Genomic DNA, 23,606 nt, shown 5'->3' with positions numbered 1-23,606 from the left:
GCAGGCAGAGAGAGAAGTTCCTTGGCATGGCATGTCAGGTCCTCTGCAAGGGATTGAGCTGAAGGAAGCTTATTTTATGGGCAGCTCTTGGTATTATACAACTCAAAAGAGTTGGATAGAAATCTCCATCTCAGGCTAAGTAGGAGTGGTCCTGGACTCAACTAGTCCCACCCAGATAACAAAAAAACCACTGTATCTTGATTACCTGGGTCGGGTCTCTCCTGAAGAAGGGAGGAGGGAGAGACACAGAGGAAGAGAGGGAGGGAAGGAGGGAGGGAAAGAAGCAGGGATGAAGGGGGACAGAGAGACAGGGAGAGACAGAGACAGAGAGAGAGAGAGAGAGACAGAGACAGAGACACAGAGAGAGACAGAGACAGAGACAGAGAGACAGACAGAGAGAGAGAGAGAGAGAGACAGAGAGACAGAGAGACAGAGAGTGTTTCAGAGCTCCCCTCATCAAAAGGACAGCTAGTTAGTGTAATGGATAGAGCACCAGCCCTGAATTCAGGAGGATCTGAGTTCAAAGTCACCCTCACTTAACACTTCCTAGCTGTGTGATCCTGGGCAAGTCTCTTAACCCCAATTGCCTCAAAAACAAAAACAGAATAAGCCAGGAGAGGATCCCAGAATGCAACCTGAGGCAAACACCATAGCTCTAGAGCTAGAAGCAATCTTTAATGGTCATCAGTCTGTCCCTATTTCATTTTATAGATGAAGAAACTGAGAGAAGAAAATAACTGACCCAAGATCACCTAGGAATGGAACAGAGAGAGACAGGATTTGAACCCGAGTCCTTTGACTAACCAGCTCTCATTATCACGACCAACCCAAGCTCCATAAACTCCCTCATAAATTCAGGGATGTTAGACTGCTTTGGCAGCAAGAGGTGCCTAACAGGTTTGTTTGATACCTATTTCTCTGCTTGTTTGTTTTCTTAATTGTAATCCTGTCCTACCCGGTTTGTACACAAAATAACATAAGGAGGGAAAATAGGATGCGCTTTACTCCTATTCTTATCTATCGTGTGCTCAGGTATTTATCTCTGCCTTTTCTTTAAAAATATTATTGCTTTGGACTTCAAGGGCTTTCAGGAGAAAGAATAATCATAATGACAATGGTAAGTAATATCACACACACACACACAGAGCTTGAAGATCTGCAAAGAGAAAACCAGCTCTCTTCCTTCCCTCATCTTTCTCGTTACATGGAGACACATAGTTTGCAGTTTGAAAAGTAACTTGTATTTGCTTTTTGTTTGAGCTTCTATCTCCCTAGAGGAAGCTAAGGAAAAGCCTTTAGCAAAATTCACATTTTGGAAGTAGCTTCAAACCCTTCTCTGGAACATATTAAAACAGAGACAGATCCAGCAACTGGGCTCAGAGCTGGTGTCCTTGAACAAACACTTCTTGACCAGAGACACCTCTTGGAAAAATGACCAATCTTCCCCCTTTCCCCTCCCATGCCCCGCCCAGAGTGATGGCACTTCCTTCCCTTCCTCAGCTGCAGTGGCAGCAGGATGACACCATAATTCATGCCCAGACCGGGAGAACTCCTTCAGCAATTCGGATGGTCATTATTTACTATCCGGCAAGATTTTGTAGATGTAATTTACCACTGCTGTAAAGCCCTGGGAACTTATTCCCAGTAGCCCTCACTATAGATACTGCATCTAATCAATCCTCTATTACTATGCAAATTCATCCTATAGGCTACTGATGTCTTTCCTTTCAAACACTTAATACATAATTAATGATTCTTCTAATGGCCCAGAAGACACCAACCCAAAAAGCTTCCTGTGGTAATTTATACCCACCTAGCTTTAAAAAAAAAAAAAAAAAAAAAAATTGGTTTATTGGATTATTATTCAGAACTTCCCTCCCCTCTTCCCCCTCCCCCTTTCCCTATAGGCACACGCATACTGTCTCCTGGGAAGAGGAGGTAGGGTCTTCTCAGTGGGAAAGTGCTGGTGAGGGAGGATCAGCAGATCTGAAATTATAAGCTAGAGAAGACCTCAGAGGTGATCTAGTCCAACTACATTTCTGAAACTTATCTACATGGCCATAGATAAGTAATTTGACCTCATTAGGGGTTGGTTGGTCTCTTTCTCTCTCTCCCCCTACATACACACACACACACACACAAAGCTGAATCTCTCAATCTAAGTCCAGGGCTTGCTTCACTGTACCATGCTGTGTCCTGCCCTCCCAACTGTATTAGCATGGAAGAAGGTGCCTGACACCATCACCATCTTCTCCAAACTCTGACACCTACCCCTTATTCCTAAAGGAACACTGATCCAGGTTTACATCACCCAGAGAAATCTACAATGCAAAAAATTATTTGACTCTCAGAAGATACTACCCTATCAGTTAAAGGGTCTCTGATGTTCCTCCTTATTCTCCCCTCCCACTTCTGTTCTCCCACCTTAACAAAGAAGTCAAGCCAAGACCACCTGTGAGAAGATGCTGTTAAGTCATTTTTCAGCTGTGTCCTGTTCTTCCTGACTCAATTTGGGGCAAATTTACTGAAGGGGTTTGCTATTTCCTTCTCCAACTCATTTTACAGATGAGGAATCTGAGGCAAACAGGATTAAGGGACTTGCCATAATCACACAACCTGTTTGAGGTTGGATTTGAATTCAGGTTTTCCTGAGTCCAGACCCAGCACTGGACCTTCAGGATGACAACCTACTGCAATCTAAACATACTCTGCACCTCCCTCCCAGTCACCCCAGTCACAGCTTGACATGTTAGGGAAACAATACAATATAGAAAAAAAGTCTTCCTGGACCTGGAACCAGAGCACCTCAGTTCAATCCCAAATCTACTCCTTATTGTCCTGTGATCTTGAACATAATCTTTCTGGGACCCAATTTCCTCATCTGTAAAATGAGGGGGCTGGATTCAGTGGCTTCTATGATCCTTTCTAGCTCTAACACTATGACCTTATGATTCCATACTTTCCTAATATGGTATCCCAGAGTTAGGAGAATTAGAAGGTATCTAATGCACACTCCTACCCAATGCATGACTCTCTATGACAACATCCCAACAAGTGGCCAGCTGATCTCTAGGGCCAAAGAGCTCTTTCTCTTACAAGGCAGTTTATAACAGATCATCAGGGGCTTACCTAATGAGAGAGAGCTCGGGCATCACACCCATTTTTACATATCTTTACTCTTGTCAAGGTTCAAGCTTGAGGCCTTTCCTGACCCCTCCAGATGCTAGTGGTCCCCCAAACTACTCTGCATTTGTTTTGTACAGATTTTGCATTTCCTTACATGAATATGTTTTCTTTACTCCCAGTAAAAGTTTTAGGGAGTTTAGCTCCCTAAAAACAGGAACTGTTTTCTAGCAGAGTACTGGCTTTTAGTGGCTTAATAAATGCTCATTCAATTTAGCTGAATACAAGAGACCTCTTACTTCTTCATCACCTTGTGGCCATCGTTATCCTAGACATTCCTGTCCTTATTACTCCAGAGAAGATATAACACCAAAGTCTGGAAAGGTTCTGACTGACATTGAGGGATGGCTTTGGGACTTCCAAGTCAATACCTAATTGGAGCTTGGGTCCAGCTTGGGAAGTCATGACCTTCTCAGTCCTCCATTGGTCAACTACATTAACTAGGCCTGAGTAACTGATCATTTTCTAATCATTAGAATATTCTATCCTGTTACCATGATTCCAGTCCAGAAGGTCTTCTTCTAGCCAGAACATATATCTCTGTTTCTACCTTACTTCCCACTCAAAAGAAGTTATTATTCTTATTCCATCAGGGTAAAGAACAGTTAAAAGAATTATTTAACCAATTTGATGAGCCTAGATAGAGTGGTATCCCATACTATAGATGAGACTTCGACTTTGTGTTCATTGGTAGGCATGAACATGCTCCCACTGATGATCTCTTGGAAGAGGATTAGGGAAAATACCTCCTTCAGCCAGTAAAAATGAGGATCAGACTCTAAATTAGGGCTATACATGGGCTATATTCTCAGACAAAATGCTGAATAAGGGCAAACTAAACCAAAGGGATAAGAATTTGACAGGGTTGCCTTCAATATGAAATTTGGCCCTATTTAGGCCCTGAACTCAGGGAGCTGGGCTGAAATATTTGATCATGTTGATGAACTCTCAATTGTTTCATTTTGGGGAAAGAAACCTATAGTACTTGCAAGGCAGAAGTCCCTCAAAACTATACCACACAACTTACACCATTAAAGCTACTGGCTAACACCCAACTTTCTAATTTTAAACAAGGCTCAACATCATTTCTCTCAGCTCCCAGTCATAGTATCTACTATGATTTAATTATGTCACAGGCAAAAAAAAAATCATCCTATTTATCCTGTCAAATAGACTAATGAAAGTGTCTGCTTTCCCTCTTTCCCATAGTTTTATAATTGGTGCTATAACCCACACCAGTTCGGGGGAGGCTCTTTGACATTCATCGCAGACCCAGTCCAGTATTGGGAGCCTGCATAACTGACTCAAGCACAATGAAAATTATTACAATCAGCAATCATCATTTTCATCTCACGCCACCTCCACAACAAAATTTTATTTCTTATAAGAATGAAATTTTATAGGAATAAAGTAACCCAAAGTCATCTACAGCTTTAAACCCTTCATCTGAGAAATGATCTGATAGCTAAGTCATATTCAAAAGGGTAGAAATAATATTCCTCTTTTCAGGAATAACTATTTTCAAAAAGACAAGAAAAGTGTGGTATTTAATCAAAGGAAGTTGTGGCAGCTAGTTGGTGCAATGGACAAAGTGCTGTAGCCGAGTTCAAATCTAGCCTCAGACTCTAGTTGTGTGACCCTGTGTAACTTCTGCTTCAGCCTTGTGTAGTTGGGCGTGGCTGAAACTCCCATTTCAGAGGTTTCTTTGGCAAAAATGCTGACGTGATCTGACATTTCCTTCTTCAATTCTTTTTACAGATGAGTAATAGGAGGCAAACAGGGTGAATGAAGTGAATTGCCCAGAGTCACCCAGTCAGAAAGTATCTGAGGAAGAAGAATCTTTCTGATTCTAGGCCCAATGTTCATTGCATCCCTATAAATATAAATCCACTTTATTCCTATAAAATCACCTAGCTACCAATGCCTCAGTTTACTCATCTGTAAAATAAGGATCATAATAGTATCTGTTTCCCAACATAAAGCTAGATATTTCTAATATGCTTTGCAAAATTTAAAATGTTATCCAAATGCTAGCTATTTTTTATGAAAGGAATGATTCTAATGACAGAATTTCAAGAGGAGATAGGAACTTTTAGAGTAATTTCCCTGTGCACATAGATTGCTATTTCTTCCAGAGGCAGCAAAACTATAACCAATACTCCACAAGACAGCTCAGATTCAAGAAAGTTGTCTTTCTCAGGGAACCTGCAGATGCCTCCCTAGGGGAAACAGAGAATTGAATCAGATTGTCCAAAAAGAGCAAACAATGGGCAAAAGCAGGACAGAATCTCTGCCAAGAAATCCCAGCATGAAAAAGCCAACATAGCAGGAATCACCATAAGGGATCTCTCTAGCCGGGACTAGAACTGCATGCCCAGAGTCAGCTATAAATGGGCTATTGTTATGCCCAAGTGTTGTCCACCACCCACTAGTACCTCCAAAAAGTCTCATCTAGGTCATCCCTTTCCATATCCTTCACCATCTACTCCCTACTCCCCAATATTGGGTGGTGTACACATGTTGATAGCTTTAATGGGTTTACTCCTACTTCTAATTTTTCACCTCAAATCCTAGGAAATAAATAAATCCTTAGAAATAAATAAAGCTTATCTAACACAAAGAATGCCCAGACTCAGTGATACCACATGGCTCATGGCTTCTCCTACCTGCCAGGCAGAGAGATATCAAAGTCTCCAGGCTTCCACTGTCAGCTGGAAGAGACTTCTCCAAGTCATAACTTGCCAGGATAAAAAAAGCAAAGGTTTCTGACAATTCTGTTTAAGTGGTTTGGGTCAGAAAGAACAGGGAGCATAGCAGGAAAAGAGAGAAAAAAAATAGACAATCGAGTTCCATGACCTTGAGAGAAGCAGCCACATTTTACCTTGAAAATTTCTGAAGAATAAAAAACACTATCTATATAGACAATACAAATGATATGCATGTGATATGCAAACTCATATGCAAATGTGACAATGGCCTGGTGAACTCTTTCATATGCCTGAGTGTGCCCCTGGAGAAAAAGGGGAAGAAGATGTAAAAGGGGCAATTAAGAAAAGGTCTAGGTTGTAGAGGTCATGGCATCATAGAATTTTAGAGCTACTAAGAATCTTAGAGATTAATCTAGGTCTCCTAATCCAGTGCTTTTTTTTTTTTTTCCTTAAATGTTCTATTGATCTGCTTTTCTTTTTCTTATCATTATCATTTCCTACTGTCTCCTTTATTCTAAATAAAGCCCTCCTTTGTAACAATTAAGTAACATCCAATGGAATAAATCAACATGTTGGTCACGTATGATAAATTACACTTTGTTCCATATGTATAGAGTCTATCACTTCTCTGCCAAGAGTTAGAAAGTTGGAAATATGCTTCATCCATCAGTCCTCTGAAGCCTACAGTGATCAGAGTACTGATATCTTTCTAGGTCATCTTCCTTTATATTATTGTGATGATTGTGTTAAATTGTTCTTCTGGTTGTAATGATTTCATTCTGCATCAATTCATACAATTCTAAAGTTTCTCTAAATTCTTTATATTTATCATTTTTTTATAGAACAAAACTTATGATGTAAAAATTCCACTTTATCTACATATCACAATTTTTTCAGCCCTTTCCCAATTAATGAGTATCTTACTTTCCTTCCAATCTTTAGCTATTACCAAAAAAAAAAAAAAAAAAAAAATGCTGCTGTAAATATTTTTGTTTATATGGGACCTTTCCCTCTGTCTTTGACCTTCTTGAGGGGTATATACCTAGTATTTAAATCATTGGGTGAAAGTATATGCACAATTTTTTATCTTTTAAGATAAAACTCCAAATTATTTTCTAGAACAAATGCAGACTTTTCAAAATATTCACCTATACAATCATTTTTCATTGTTCTTTCCAATACTATTATATCACCTTGGAGAAGTTTCCCAACAATGTTGCTGACTACACAGTTGACCAGAGAATCCCCAAAACTCGATCTAAAGCTCCTTGAAGGAGAGATTCTCCTTGAACCCTACCTCTGTGAGACCCACCCCAAAGAACCAAGATAAAGTGGTTTATCTTGGTGAAACTAGTTGAAGTAATCTCATTTAGCTGGAGATCTAGATTTCTACTGACTCCTATTGTTGGCTCAAAACCACTCCCAGTTTAAGTGGTCTCATCTAGGCCTGGAGGCAGAAACAGCATTGAGGGAATCTCATTCAATTGAAACTTCAGCCTCAGATTTCCTTATAAAAAAGGCAATTTTAAATTCATTTCTTTGCAGAGGACCTAATACGCCATCCCTGACATAGCAGCAACCTCTGCCCGCTGAAATGATATTCTCTTTCAGCGTTACTCTTTATCTGGCTCACCTATTTTCTTAACAAGACTCTATGCCTCTCTGTCAAGATTTCTTTACTAGAAACTTTACTTCTCAGCTGGGACCTTATCACTAAGGAATTCAGTCTTTCTATTCATGCAAGCAAAGGCTGACTTCCCAATGCCAATAATAAACTCCTTTTTACTAGTCTAATTTTTCGGATTCATAAATCCCTTTACAAAAGACTTTGAGCCTCCAAAAGGTGTTCCCACAACTCCCTGCCATGTGCCTAATCCTAAGGGAATTTAGGGGAGCCAAACCTCTTCATTTGGTTCCCTGAACCCTACACCTGCCACTAACCTCATCATCTAACTCCCTGACCATCAGGAACCCCTAAACCTCATCACAGTGTCACCCCAGGCTCAGACATATACAAAATACAGCTAGTCAAATCCACCAACGACGATTTTCAAACAAGAGGCAACATGGATAGTGGGGGGAGAAAAAACCCACTAGATTTGGTGTACTCAAATCTCAATTCTTCTCTTTGCTGAATCTATATTATTTTGGGCAAGCCAAATCAAGGCCTCAGTTTTCTCCTCAATAAAAGGAAAAAGTTGGAGAAGATTCAAGCTAAAACAACTAACATTTTCTAAATCCCTACTGTAGGAAAGCTACTACATTAGGCTTTGATGATATAAAGATTAAAAATAAATAGCTAGCCTCCACTCCCAAGAGCTTGCATTCTCCTGGGAAGGATACAACATATACATGAAGATACACAAAGTAACTAAAAGAACAGATGATCTCTTAGGACCCTTCCAGTTCTAAATTGATGATCATGATCATTCTAGCCAATAACAGGAACATGCAGTTACAACAGTATCCATTTCAAATTTCTCCAAGGCAACACAATGTGATTGGGCCCAACCATGATAAAAGTAAGACCATGGAAAAAGACAAAATTCTGTGGATTCCTATTGACTCACTTTGTAGAATATCTATAGGAAATTTTAAATCCAAGACTAACTTCCCCCAGTCACCAGTGTGTCCTCAAGGAAGCAATTGAACTGGGAAGTTTTCTCTCTGCACTTCAGTTTCCTAAAAGATTCTACAAATTACTAATTTTACAAAACTTCTTTTTATTCTGAACTTAACAAATGCCAGATAAAATGATGTGGAATTATATCAATATTAGCCCATGTGAAATATAATTAGAAAATCAGATGAAGAAAAAAAAAAAATCACACATCTCATTGTAATGACAAGCCAAATGGAAAGTATTTCTGAATTTTATGTCATCCTGTTAATGTGAAAAATTGGGAATGGACTATTTACAAAACCTAGATTAGATTTAGAGCTAGAAGTACTTCCTCCTACTCCTCACACACACACATCTTTATTTTACAGATCTGAAGCTCTGAGGCCCAGAAACGTACCTGACTTAACAGATATAAGTAGCAAAGCTAGAATTTCAACGTAGGTTCCCTGTCTCCAAATCAATCAGTCTTTCTTCTGTAGGGCAGAGTGAATCAGGCTCAGTGAATCATCTATGTCCCATCCCATCAACCTTCGTAATCTACCCATCTTCCCCTTCAAGATGTAAAAATAAAAACTTTTTTAAAAACTCAGATTATTAAAGATTTAGCACTAAAAGAGGCCACTGGCATCATCTGGGGCAGCACCTCTTACAGAGGAAGAAAATGCAGACCAGAGAGAATTTGAACCCAAGTTCTCTTATTCCAAATGCTCTACCATAACCTCCCACTTCTCAAAATTTTCTTCCTGAGTAAATATTAGAAAACGTTTTCTTTCTTTTCCATAAAGGTCTAAAGAAAGGCTCTAGGAAATAGTCAAACATGTTTTAGTCTCTAAGGCTATATTCACCTGGGATTATTCTTGGGAATAGCACTTAGGCTAGGGATAAAGGAGGGAAGGACAGCTAGATAATTCAGAGGATAGAACCCTGAATCTGGAATCAGGAAGACTCTTCTTCATGAGTTCAATTCTGGCCTCAGACACTAGCTGTGTGACTCTGAACAAGTCACTTAACCCTGTTTGCTGCAGTTTCTTCATCTGTAAAATGAGCTTGAGAAGGAAATGGCAAACCACTCCGTTATCTTTGCCAAGGAAACTTCAAATAGACCATAAAGAAACGGACAATCCACAACAACAAAGAAGGAAAACAAAGTTGGTTGAGTTGCACCTTCCCTTCCTTCTTTCCCTCAAAAGTCAATATCAGAGATAAAATAACCTTGAGGTGGAGATTAGAAAGAGAAAATTACAAGGGAAAGAGGATGCCCCAACAAGCACTTATTTATCTACCTGGTAACTCTGAGAGATTCAAACAAAGGCATTCTGAGAAGATTAAAAACTTAAAATATAATGAGAGCATAGTTAACTAAAAGGCTGTAGGAGTGACAAAATGCCAAACTGTTGGTTGGGGATATATTTTAGGACTTTCCCTATTGATATTCATAGGCTCTGTCATGACTTTATTTTCTTAAGTAGATCATGCTCTTCTTCTGAAAGACAGAAAGTTTAGTTGATTCAGAGTAGGGGTTGTATTTGTTTGCGCAGTTTTTTAACCTTGGGTTAGGAAACACCAATCAGATACAGGAAAGGCATTAGAAGAGAGCATGGTAACTAAGGTTTTTTTCAAAAATTTTTCCCTGGCTGCCATCTAGGAGAGGGGGTGGAGGGAGGGAAGGGAAAAGTTGGAACAGAAGTGAGTGCAAAGGATAATGTTGTAAAAAATTACCCATGCATATGTTCTGTCAATAAAAAGTTATAATAATAATTTTTAAAAAAGATTTTTTTCCCTCTCTGATGTAAGTAGGTGTCACTATAACTAGCAAGAACTGCTAGATATAGTTTTTCTCACCCTGTATACAGAAATCAGTTTCAAAAATAGAAGGTTCCTTTAAAAAGAGATTTCTCTCAATTTCAAATTCAGGCTCAGCTACTCATTGTCTGAATGACTCAGCTCAAGTCACTTAATTTCTATAAATCCCTGTTTATTCATATATAAAAATGAAAGGGACATTAAAGGGTTTGAACTGGAAAACCTCAGTAGTCTCCTCTAGCTATGATTCTATGGTAATGGCTGTAGTCACCCCATAATCACCTTTTTTTCACTCATGACCTCTTTTCACTTGAGAAATTTTTCTTGACACCAGGTACATATACGTATATAAAATAGGTACATAAGCCAAACATTTACTAATAATAAATCATTATTTCATGACCCCCCTACATTCAGTTATATAATCCCCATATGGGGTCACAACCCACAGTTTAAGAAGCTAGAACCTGAAGCCATCATGAGTCCAGTTGAATTCAACAAATATTTAGTAAGTATTTATTAAGTTCAAGGCACTGAGCACATAAAGATGAAGTAAGACAAGTCCCTACCCTTTAAGTTATTTACAACCTTATTTGGAGAATAAGACATTTATTTATCCAAATAACTGTAAAACAGGAGGATTTCAAGATACAGACATTTGCATTCTCATTCTCTCTTTGTTCTTAACATACCTGAAGCAAAAGGATTTCATGTCCAAATAGTTTCTGGTGACAAAATTATTCCTCTTTCAAAGAACTCAATGGAAGAGAGGAAGAAGATATGTTTTTCTGAAGATGTATTAAGCATAGATCCTGTCTTTAAAACCTTATCCCATCGCACTTCTTAGCATGGCTATCAAATCAACAAATATTTAAGGAGAACCTACTATGTTCTCAGACTTGTACAAACCTTCAGCACGATACAAAAGAATATGACAGTATCTGACCTAAAAGAGTTTATAATTCCACTAGGAAGATAAGATTAATGTGCATTAAACAAAAGAAAACAGCACAAGATAATATATCACTATATCATTATAATGAAATATTACATATGTTATACATCACTAATAATGATAATATATCATTATAAATGCTGTGGTACAGACAGGGCCATAAGTTCAAAAAAAAAAAAAAAAAAAGGAAAGAGTAATGTAATCAGAGAAAGCTTCATGAAATCAGTGAGGTTTGAGATGGAACTTTAACAATGGGGAGATCTAGAAAGGTGAAAGAGAAAAGGGGAAAAGGGTCATCAGGTAAAGAGCATTCATTACAGGGTAGAAGAGAAATGTAATACTTATGACCCAATAAGGAGAATGGGCAGTATGGTGTAATGGTTAAAGAGTTGGTAAACTAACCTCTTTTTTTTTTTTTTTTTTTTTCAATTTAAACTCTTAATGGTTCAATACTGCACACTGGCAAACTAGATTAGAAGCCAGACTGCATTGGTGGAGAGAAACAAGGGGAGAGGCGAGAGAAGAGAAGAAGAAAGGGAAAAAGAGAAGGAGAGAGGGGAGAATGTAGGAGAGGGAAATATGTAGTTAATTAGCACTTTACTGAACTCTGTGAGGGCAAGAAAGGTTCTTATTTATCTCTGTATTCCACTACAATATTTAACTCAGTTTATTGGACTGATCAAGTAGATAATCAAGTAGATAATAATCTGTAGATAATGAAGGCTTGTTGAATGAATATTACAGAAAAGGAAGCTGATAGTAGGTGATAAAGTTGGATAGTAGAATAAGGATCAAATCACAAATAATTCTTGAAAAACAGGGAAAGGAGTTTAGAAAATCCTGGCCAGGCAGTTTTCAAAGGTAAGACCTAAGTTATCAATAGCTGTATTAAAAAAAAAAAAAAAAAAAGTCAAAACACTAAAAATCATAGAACTACAAATTAAAGCAACTCTCAAGTAACATCCTACACCCATCAGATTAGTAAAATTGATAAAAAAGGAAAATGACATGCTGGAGAGCCTATGGGAAAAATAGGTACATTAATGCACTCTAACAAAACTGTGAACTGATCTAGCCCAGTGTTTCTTAAATTTTTTCCACTTGCAACAACTTTTCGCCTGAGAAATTTTTATGTGATCTCAGGTATATAAAATAAAGGTGCAAATTAAACATATACTGATAATAAATCATCATTTTGTAACCCCCATATTCAATTCCAAGATACCATGTGGGGTTTAAAAAGCTGGGGTCTAGCCAATCTGGAAAACAATTGGAACTATGCCCCCCAAATTATTGAAATTTATAATTTATATCCCTTTCCCAGTAATATCACTACTAGGTTTATACCTCCAAAAAAATCAAAGGAGAAAAAGATCCATATGTTCAAAAATATTCATAGAAACTCCTTCATGAGGTTAAGAACTAGAAAATAAGAGAGTTCCATCAACTGGAGAATGGCTGAGCAAAGTATGATGGAATGCTACTGTGCTATAATGATAAAGGGGACAGTTTCAGAGGAACCTGGGAAGATTTGCATGAACTGATATAGAGTGAAGTAAGCAGAGCCAGGAGAATAATGTATACAAATAATGATACTGTAAAGATAAGCAACTCAAATACTTGATCATCAGTAACCAACCATAATTCCCAATTATTACTGTCAAGATGCAGACTGAGATATGAACAATGGAGGAACTTGCTCTATTTGACCATGCATATTTGTTACAGGAATTTTTCTTTTTTTTTTTTTTTTTCTCTTGGGGAGGTAGATAGGGGAGTGAGTGGGAGGGAGAAAAATAGATTTTTATACATTGAAAAAGTTAATTTTAATAAACATTCTGGTAAAGCCACAGATTTATTTTAACTCAGGAGAAGTTTCTCTCTTTAAAATGATAGCCCCACAAAGAACTGAAAATTAAATAGGTGTCCATTAACTGAGAAATGATTAAACAAAGTATAATATATGAATGGTGTAATGAACATTCCCAGAAAAACCTGGGAAGATTTACATGAACTGATGCAGAATAAAGTGAACAGATCCAGAAGAGAGGACCAATATTTTAGAAAGCTACATTCCTCCTGTTAGAGGTGATGGACTAAATTTGCAAAACAAGACACATGTTTTAGACATATTCAATATAGGGATTTATTTTACTTGACCTATATTTGTAACAAGAATTTTTTTCTTTTTTTCCAGTGGCATAAAGAGAAAAAATAAATGCTCACTAATTGAAAAAGTAACTATTTTTTTAAATTGATATTTAAGATTGAGGGAAAATTTTAAAAAGTTTTAAGGACAGGAACAGAAAATCTACATAAATACATTAGTATTTCCAGAGCAGAGGATGCCCAGAATACTAGTAATCTGACAGGATAGAGTTTAAACTGCTTGAGTAGGAATCTAGATGAAAGGTTTGTGAATGTTAAACTATGTAGTTTGAAACCTGTTCTATAAATAACATGAGCCAGAGTCAATAGTCAAAAAGTAACAAAATTAGTATTTGACAGAGATTAATTTGGTAAAATTCTAAGACTTTTTACAATTAGGACAATTATCTGCAAAAAAAAAAAAAAACAAAAAAACATTCGGAGAACCTCACCATCATTAAGAAACCCTCCTACCAACAGGAGTCCCAGAACACAAAGTATTCTCAGGGAAACCAACAATAATGTAGAAGAAACTGATCTAACCAAACACTGTGGAAAATCACAGAGGATGAAAAATGCATAATGGCCAAACTATGACAGGGTAATCTATCAAATTATGTACTTAATGAATCAGACCCAAAATTCAGCAGAAGAATCAGGTAGGATTGGATTTAGGAAATCTCATAGCACTTGCAGTGATTTCAAGTTGTCTGCTACTATAATATCATTACTATCTCAGTGTAAAAGCAGATCTGGACCCCTCCCTTTTCCCTCCCCAAAAAAAATCACCCTAAGAATATGATATGGCTTCAATTCATAGAATACAATGACATGACAAGACTTAAACATTGATAAACTGTGATATGCAAATGTAATTATTATTATGCTATGAGAAATGACAAAGAATTCAGAGAAATTTGGAAAGATTTGTATGAACTGATGCAAAGTAAAATAAGCAGAGGCAGAACAATTGGCACAATAACTACAATAATTGAAAGGAAAACACCATTGAATTCTAATCAATACAGTGACTAATCTTGGCTGAAGAGGACTGATAATGAAAGGTGTCTTTTTCCTCTCAGTAGGAAGGTAGACTACATGTACAAAAATATAATATACATTGTCAGGGATATCCAATGTGTTGGTCTGTTTTAACTAGTATTTTATTTATGTGTTTGTTTGTCACAAAAAGGTTTATATTGAGGCAAGGTAGAGGGAAGGAATCATCAGAAAGTGACAGTGATGTTTAAAGAAAAAAATGACCTCAAAAGAATATTGATTTTATTTTTAGAATAAATTTTATTGAGTTTTTCTTTTTATTTCACAGTCATTTCTGCCCCTGACACATACACAGCACAGATAGTAATTGAACTCTCCTTTGTAATAAAGAGTTCAATAAAAACAAATGTATAGAACAATGAATTCAACATCCTGCCCTTATAGTACCTACCTCTCTGTTAAGAATAAAGAGGTATCAACAATTCAGTGTTGCAAGACAATCTCAAAGGACTAATGATGAAGCATATTATCCACATCCAAAGAAAGAAATGATATTGATTGAACACAGACTAAAACATTCTATTTTTCACTTTCTTTCTTTAATTCTTTTTATTCAAGTCTTCTTATATAAAATGACTAATATGGAAATGTTTTACATAATTGCACTGTGTATATATGATTATACCTTATAATATATATGTAACATATTATATATATAATATATTATATGTATTATAATATATATATAATATATATATTATATAATATAGACATATAAGATATATATGTCTATATATGATTGCTAACAATCTAAGGGAGGGAGGAAGAGAGGAATGAAATTTGGGACTCAAAATTTTACTTTTTTAAATTTTTTATAGCTTTTTTATTTTTCTAAATACATGCAAGATAATTTTCAACACGCATTTTTATAAGGATTTGTGTTCAAATTTTTTCTTCCTCTTCCCTTTGCCTCCCTCTCTCCCCAAGATAGCAGGCAATCTAATATAGGCTAAATAGGTGCAATTCTTCTAAACATATTTCCATATTTGTCATGCTGCACAAGAAAAATCAGATCAAAAAGTGAAAAGGAAAAAAACAAGCAAACAAACAACAATAATAAAAGTGAAAATATTATGTTTGATCCACATTCAGTCTCCACAGTTCTCTCTCTGGATACAGATGGCTCTTTCCATCACAAGTCTTTTGTAATTGTTTTGAATCATCTCATTGTTGAAAAAAACTATGTCTATCACAGTGATCATTACTTTATTTGTTATTGCCTTGTCCATGTTCTCCCAATTCTACTCACTTCACTTATCATCAGTTCATGTTAGTCTTTCCAGGCTAAAATCAGCCTATTGATCATTTCTTATAGATAACAATAATATTCCATTACATTCATATATCATAACTTATTCAGCCATTCCCCAACTGGTGGGCACCTATTCAATTTCCAGTTCCTTGCCACTACAAAAAAGGCTGCTACAAACATTTTTGCACGTGTGGGTCCTTTTTTTTTAAATGATCTCTTTGGGATACAAACCCAATAGAGACACTGCTGGACCAAAGGGCACACACATATTGATAGCCCTTTGGCATAAGAACTCAAAACTTTAAATGGAAAATTTTTTAAATTGGGGGGAAGAAGAGGTATGTTTCATTATCTATAGAAAATTTATTTGGAGGGAAAAATTAAAACATGAAAACAACTCAAAGTAGATAGTAAGACAGTGACATTAAGAAGGTCTACAGTGTGTTACCACTGATAAATTTTGTACAAAGTCATGTAAAAACTACCATTAAAACTGTATAAGAGGAAGAGGAAAGTTGGCTATGAGATGAAAGGGAATGATCACTTCAGCAGGGCACTGACACCTCTAACACATTAGAACCTCCATCGCCTTAAGCAAATCTTTGAAGGATTTAATAAGAAAGGACCCAAAAAGTTCATACAGACCTCCTGTCTTATAAATGAGAATACTGAGCCCTAGAGAAGTTAAATGGCATGTCCAATGTCACATAAAGCAAGATTTGAATACAGGTCATAGAATTCCAAAGTGAGGGCTCTTTTCACATGACCACACTGAGAGCTGGTTCTCTTCACTGACCAGAACCAAGAGAAATCAATCATTGAAACAAATTTCAAATCCCAAATTTAAAGAATTTGAATTCTAATGTTGGCCCTTTACTGCCTTGTTGACCTTGAGCAAGCAGGTCAGCAATCCCTCCTTTCCTCACCTGTATAAAAAAAAAAAAAAAAAAAAAAAAAAAAAAAAAACAGGTTGCCCTCTAAAGTCCCTTCTAGGTCTAAGTCTAAGCCTTCCCTGATCCCTTTTATCTAAAAGCCTACCTCACTTACTGCTTACTGTACTTCACACTTTAGCAGTTAACCACATTCTAAAGTTATTCTATAATTGCTTCATAGGTCTTGGTCACATTTTCCTAACAAAATGATAAACACCTTGAGGGTAGAAACTATGTTTTCTAATACTCATATTAACTAACCAACAAAAGAAATCTATGAAGCCTTTATTCCACATTCAACTATCATGCTAGAGAGAGAACACAGAAATCAAAGATTCAATCCCAGTCCTCAAGAGTTCTGAACCTCACACTGTAAGCCACAGGTTCTGGAGCTGTAAAACCTGTTAGATTTCATTTAGTCTAATCTCTTCACTGATGAGGGAACTGAAGCCTAGAGAAATAAAGTGATTCACCTAAGGTCACACGCTAATAAATATGCTTCAGATTTAGGTCCTTTGTCTTCAAATCCAAATTATTTTCCAATACGTCCTGTTACCTGCTTTCTGACACTAGGTCCAGAGTAAGAACTTAAATATTTGTTACTTGATCCTCTACTTGACTTTGTCTGTTCTGACATCTGTGTTGGCATAAAGTATAAGCTCCTCCTCAAGGGCATGGATTTTTATTTTTGTCTTTGGATCCTCACTGGCTAGCACAATGCATATAATAAGCATTCAATAAATGCTTATTGAGTGATTATTTCCCATCCTTTTGTTTCTCCTCTAGATCTTTTTTTTTTCTTTTTTTTTCCCCCCTGAGACTGGGGTTAAGTGACTTGCCCAGGGTCACACAGCTAGGAAGTGTTAAGTGTCTGAGGGCAGATTTGAACTCGGGTCCTCCTGAATTCAAGGCTGGTGCTCTATCCACTTCACCACCTATCTGCCCCTCTCCTCTAGATCTCAAGCTGACCATGAGATGAAAGTCTCGTCTTCCTTAAGTCATAAACTATGTTTCACTTAAATATTTTAAGGTCAAAGTAAACTCAACTTCCTACTCCAGCAACAGATCTATGTTGAATGTGCATAATTACTGCAGCAGGCTTTATTTGCTATAAAAACATGGATTTTTGTTTTTGCTTCTTCTCAACTGTAAAATAATCGATAAATAGAATCCAAATGAAAAATGCCAACATTTAGGAAAACAACTCTTTTATGGTTTTCTTCCTTTGGGGTCTAATTAACACTTCGGGGATAAACTGTGTTGTTACATTTTACTAAACTAAGTCAACTAAGGTACAGACTAGTTTTTTCCTCCTATTATAGGTGAGATGGCATTTCAAAATAAATTTAAATCATTAAAACCTCCAAAATTGAAATCATTAACAAAACAACCTTTAAATGAATAGCATGGACTTGATCCAATTACAATGCATTCATTTCTGCATAATTTTTCTTTGCTTCTCTAAGGAGAGCTGTCACATAGTTACCATCAAATAAAGCACAGACTACCCCATGAGCAGAAGCAGCTATTTCTCTGGCTCTGTTTCTTCCTCTAATGAAAAAGACATGCCTTTTGGACAATGACCACCCAGCCCATGAAAGTTTCATGAATCACCTTCAGAGTAGATGACACCTTTTCAATTATAATATTGCTATAATAAACCCCCACTGAGCCATAGGGCATGAAACTTACATCCAACAAATCGCGCCTATTTATTCCCTAATTATATTGCAATGCATATTCTTCCTCTGTTGATGAAGATAAAATATTCCTTTAATTCTATGGCCTCCTGGAGTGAGGGGGGCTGAGAGACTCATCTCTAAATTATAATTGTTCTACTAAGAAAAGCTTTGTGCTCTCAAGAAATACAGTCACCTTCTCTGTTCCTTCAAGCCTTTCATCTATCAGATAGGAAAGAGAAATGGTTGGATTAATTTGAATCAGAACAATGGGAACAATGGTATTCGATTTGTTATTCAATTTTCTTTTATTCTTGTGATCTTGAACTCAGTTTACCCACCTTAAAAATCCATTAAGAGGTAGTTCTGGAAGTGAACAGAGAGATATATTGATTGGGAAATAGGAAAGCTTTGCTTTTAAGGCTTACTTCTTGACACCAGCTGGATGGATGACCCCAGGCAATTCATTTAACTGAGTGTAGACCCAAGGAGCTTTCTAAGATTCAGAGAAAGTAAGGATCTGCCTTGAGGAAGGGTGTTTCATCATTGCAAGTTTCTTATACCAATGAAGGTGTGGTCTAAATAATAATGAGACTATGAACTTCAAAATTGCAGCTGCAAGAGCTGGGTACTATCTAGCACCTTTCTTTAGGCATATAATATTAAGCCATTATTACTGTTACCACAGCTCCCTTTCTACTCTGCCAGAGGTACTGTTTGCCAAACAATCCCTGGTGGAGGGTCATAAATACAACTTTCTCTTCCTTAACCATAGCAACAAAGAAGCCTGGATCATTTAAACCTACAGATATTCCCCAAACTTCATCTCAGCCAACATTTTTAACCATCAAGCTTTTAATCAAAGCTAGGCTTAAAGAAGTTGGAATTATCAGTGGCATCTTTGTTTAGCGACAAAAGCATTGGACTTGGATTGGAATTCTTCCTCTCGAACTGATCAACTTTGTGACTGTGGGTAAATTATTTAACCTCTCTGAGCTCCTATTTCTTCTCTAAAATGAAGATAATAATACCAGGAGCACCTATCTCAGAAAGATGCTGTGCAGATCAAACAAGATAATAAGATATTTAAAGTACTTTGTAAGACTTAAAGAACTAAGAAATGTCAGCAACAATTATACTCAAGACAGATGGCTTAGAACCTTGGAAAATGCATGTTGACTCTGGAGTCAGGTGACTTAGCTCCAAATCCTACCTCTGATTCTTACTATGTGACCTTAAGTCCCTTTAACTGTCTTCTGCTTAAATGTCATCATGTATAACATGACGAGATTGAACCAGGTAGCCTCTTCCATTGCTTTCTGCCCTAGATGTATGATCCAGGTCACTTTGTGTGTGTCTGTGTCACAGCAGGTACATAGTAGGTATTCCATAAATGTTTGCTGTTGAGGAAGAACAAAGAAGTGGTCAAAAGGTTGCAAAGCAAAAAATAGTCCACATTGAATCAATAGCATCTAATCAATAAAATCCAGTGTGTATACTATTTGCTCACCCTGCCTCAGAATCTAGCCAGGGGCTGTCTGATGGTAAATTTGAGGAATTAGTCCCAGATCAAGCCCTATATTAAGTAGCTCTAGCTTCTAACCAAATGCCTTTCTCTTTCCATACAATCCTCAGATTATGGTTTACTCTATGTCCCTTAAGATAACATTTTGAGCTTTCCCACCTGGATCTTTGCTCATGTGATTCAAACTACCTGGAAAGCTCTCAAATCTCTGCACATTGAACTCTTCTTCCTCCTTCAAAGTTTAGCTCAATTCCATCTCTTCCAGCAAACCTTCATTGATCTCTCAATACAAAAGACATTTTTCCCTCTTCTGAAGTCCTATACCACTTAAAGGTGACACTTAACTACAATATAAAGCAGTCCTTATCTTTGCTACCAATTCATGAAATTTAGAGCTGAAAACTCCTAAAGGGCAAAGGTTAAGAGACAGCTCTATTATGCTAGCTTATCACTGGTTTTTTAAAGGAGCCAAATCAATATTTATTTAGGTCCAGAATGAATCCCCAAAATAGTTAACATTTCTATAATATGTTAGAATTCACAAATCTCTTCACCACAAACAAGCCAGTGAGGGCAGTATCACTTATGATTCCCAGCTATTGTAGTTCAATCTTTTCATTCATGTGCAACTTTCCATGACCCCATTTGGGGATTTTGTTTGTTTGGTTTTTTGGGTTTTTTTGCAAAATACTGTAATGGTTTGCCATTTCCTTCTCCAGTTCATCTGATGAGAAACGTGAGACAAACAGGATTAAGTGACTTGCTCAGTACCACACAGCTACTGCCTAAGGTCAGATTTGAACTCAGGAAGATGAATATTCCTTATTGCAGGCTCAGTGCAGTATCCACTCTGCCACCTAGCTGCCCCGTGATTCTCACTATTGATGAGTGAAAGGAGGCTCATAGAGGCTCTGATTTGGCCAAGCCCACGCAGATAGTAAGTGGCAGAACCAGGATTCAAACCTACGGCTTTTCATTCCAAGTCTATATCCCAATGCAGCATTTGTCAAATAAAAAGCACAGCTTGAACCTAACGCATCTTCATCCAATCTAGTGCAGTGCTGGTATCACACTTGGTCTTCCAAAGATCCTCACTGGAGTCAAAAGTTAACTAACATAACTCCATTTCCATTAAAAATTTATATTCACTTAAGAGATACCATGTTACTTTTATACATAATGTTGGGTATATCCAGACTGCATTCTGCAGAATACTTCTTGGTTGACATGTGTGACAAGCTCCAGTCGCTCAGGGGACCCTCTCCTGGGGATTCTTGGGGATTATGACCGCGTGACCTCTCCGCATAGCTCTCAGCTGCTATCATCCCCACTGCCCTGAATTTGTTTAGAATGTGAAGACCTGAGTGGAAACCTACCTGCCTCCTCTTCACTTAGACCTCCCTCCAGAACAAAGAAAGCTGGAGTTCAAACTCTTCTAGAATGAAGTTAGACGTTTCCCTCCCCGGGATTCATCTATTCCTCGAAGGAAATAGCTTTTGTACCTTTTTTACAAATCAGTCCAACTCGGGCAGCAAACAGACTTTCGGCCCACCTTTCTGCCCACCCTTCAACCCCTACAGTAACCTCCACTTCTCCTTCCCCAGGTCGCAGATTCTTTCTCGGGGAGAATAGCCTCCGAGTCTCGGTCACTGCCTTTCTCCTCTTGGGTGTCCCCCCCAAATTCACCAAGATTCAAAACAAGCCCAGCTCACTCAACCTAAGGGATGACTAGTCTCTCTTTTCATCCTTCTGGCGATACCGGTGCTTCCACTTTGTGAATCTAGTCTTTTGAAAAGGAAGCATGAAGGGGAGGACGCATCTGAACCTCAAGAGGTTTCTAGGGGGTTACGAGAAATAGTTCCGGACCCTGAGCCACGGAATTGAGATGCCCTGTTTAAGGGAAGCAACCAGGGCAGCCCGGGGCTGCGGAAGAGCCCAGAGCTGCTTGCCAGCTCTTTGCTCTCAAAGACACAGAGATGTCTGAGCTTCAAACACAGACACGCGTTTGTCCCCATTAGAAACATTCTGCGTTCAAAATCGTTATTACTTCAATACTTCAACTATCCGTGGTCTTATCCTGGGGGAAGCTTTCTTCCCCCGGCAAAAGATCGCAACTTGTCTGTGCCTTAGTAGGACGCCTTCACGAGTGATCAAAAAGAAAAAAGAAAAAAAAAACATATATATGTGTTAATATATACATAGTGCATATATATTAATATGTATATAAATCACCCAGTAACTCACCTCTCGGTTATTATTGCAAAATAAATAAATAAATAACCCGCATTTGGAAAGCCAGCTTCATTTTGAAGTACTTAGAGAGGTCATTATTTTATCTATCTCCCTCTCCAAGTAACATCCCTATTAAGGGGGAAAGTTCGGAACTCAGGATCCGCTCTCCAGGTATATAGATACAGCCTACTGTCAATCTAGTCGTGGAAAGTCAATTTTCGCTAAGGACGGATGATGTTGAGGTCTCAGTTCTCTGCCCGAGCTGTGGCTCCGAGCAAACCCATTCCCCCCGGGTCCCCATTCCGAAAGGGTTTAGGAATCCGGGTGTGGGTCAAGGCAGGAGAGCATGAAAGCCGGCAGTGGAGAGACGAGGTGGGACGGGAGGGGGAGTATTTTCCTCGTCCCGCTTGCAGAAATGAAGCCACGCAAAAGACCCACGGGCGCAGAAATGGGTAAGGTGCCGTTTTTCAGGCATCCTAGAAGGGTGGCTGCCGAGCCGACTCGCGTCAGCTGTGCGCCCAGCCTCGGAGGCACCCCAGTCGCCGTGCCGCCCACCGGGACCACGGGGCCGCCGTGCTGCCAGGGTTCTCTCCCTCTGTTCCTTTCCCCCACGTGGAGAGCAGCCTCAATTACCCGCACGCGGCTGCGGGGACGCCCCGAATCCGGGCGGGTTCTCTGGCCGGTTCTCCACAGCCGTGCGCCCTGCCCCGTTGGCTCAATTCATCGCCCCGGGACCCCAGCCGGACGCCCAGGCTTCTGGTCAAAACCCCCAGCCCTCCCCGCAAAACTCGAGTGCCGCATCCTGGATCGTGGAATGAACCTGAAAGAGATGGCAAGGGCACGAGGAGGGACAGGAGTGAGGGCAAAGTTAGTCTGGGACCAAGCCCCGAGGAGCCTTTATTCCTGAGCCGCCTCTCCCCCGGCTTACCTGCCCTGGCGGCTCTAAGCTGACCGGCTCTTCCTCCGAGTCAAGGCGCAGCGGCCGCGAGATGCGGAGCTCCGAAGCCGGGTTCCCGGGAGAGGAGACCACAGACTCTGCAACGAGCCCGGCGAGCTGGAGGCTGGAGGAGCGGCGGCAGCTGCAGCTGTTGCCGCTGCTGCCGAATAAGCCCCCACCCCTTCGCTCGTCCCTCTGTCCCTCCCTGCTGCCTCCCTCCCTCTCCCTCTCCCCTTCCTCGCTCTCTTTTTCTTGCTTTCTTCCTCTTTCCCTCTCCCTGGTCGATTCTCTCTGACCTTCCTTCTCTATTCTTCTCGCTCCCAGTCTCTCATTGCTGCTCCTCTCCCTCGGTCTCTCCCTTTTTCTCCATCTCTCTTCCTCCCTTCCACTCTCTCCCCGCCTCCAAGGGTTTGGAGTTGCGGTTGTCCAAGCAGCTTCTCCTCAAAGCTGCTGGCTAGTCCGGCCGAGGGGCGGGGCGGACCGCACGTGGGAAGGGGAGGAGGGAGAACCTCGGGGAGCCCCGCTTAAACCCGCACCTGAGCCTCGGCAAACTGAAGAGTACGCGAGGGA

General features: G+C 38.9%; 1 protein-coding gene across 7 annotated transcripts in view; it reads right to left on the bottom strand.

Annotated features, from left to right (window-relative positions):
- The window catches only part of MEGF11 (multiple EGF like domains 11), a 433,182-nt gene extending 410,013 nt beyond the window's left edge, over nucleotides 1-23,169 (bottom strand). For 4 of the 7 annotated variants that reach the window (XM_074294763.1, XM_074294764.1, XM_074294766.1 and 1 more), the window contains exon 1: nucleotides 23,028-23,169. The gene's annotated coding sequence lies outside the window, so the exon portion shown is untranslated. The remainder of the gene's footprint in view (nucleotides 1-23,027) is intronic. The other 3 variants (XM_074294767.1, XM_074294768.1, XM_074294770.1) reach the window with 1 other exon arrangement.
- Between the last annotated feature and the right edge of the window lie 437 nt (nucleotides 23,170-23,606).

This window comes from Sminthopsis crassicaudata, chromosome 2, assembly GCF_048593235.1.
Source record: "Sminthopsis crassicaudata isolate SCR6 chromosome 2, ASM4859323v1, whole genome shotgun sequence".
NCBI lineage: Eukaryota > Metazoa > Chordata > Mammalia > Dasyuromorphia > Dasyuridae > Sminthopsis > Sminthopsis crassicaudata.
Note: the sequence above shows the minus strand (reverse complement) of the source record. Positions and strands in the feature narration are given on the sequence as shown.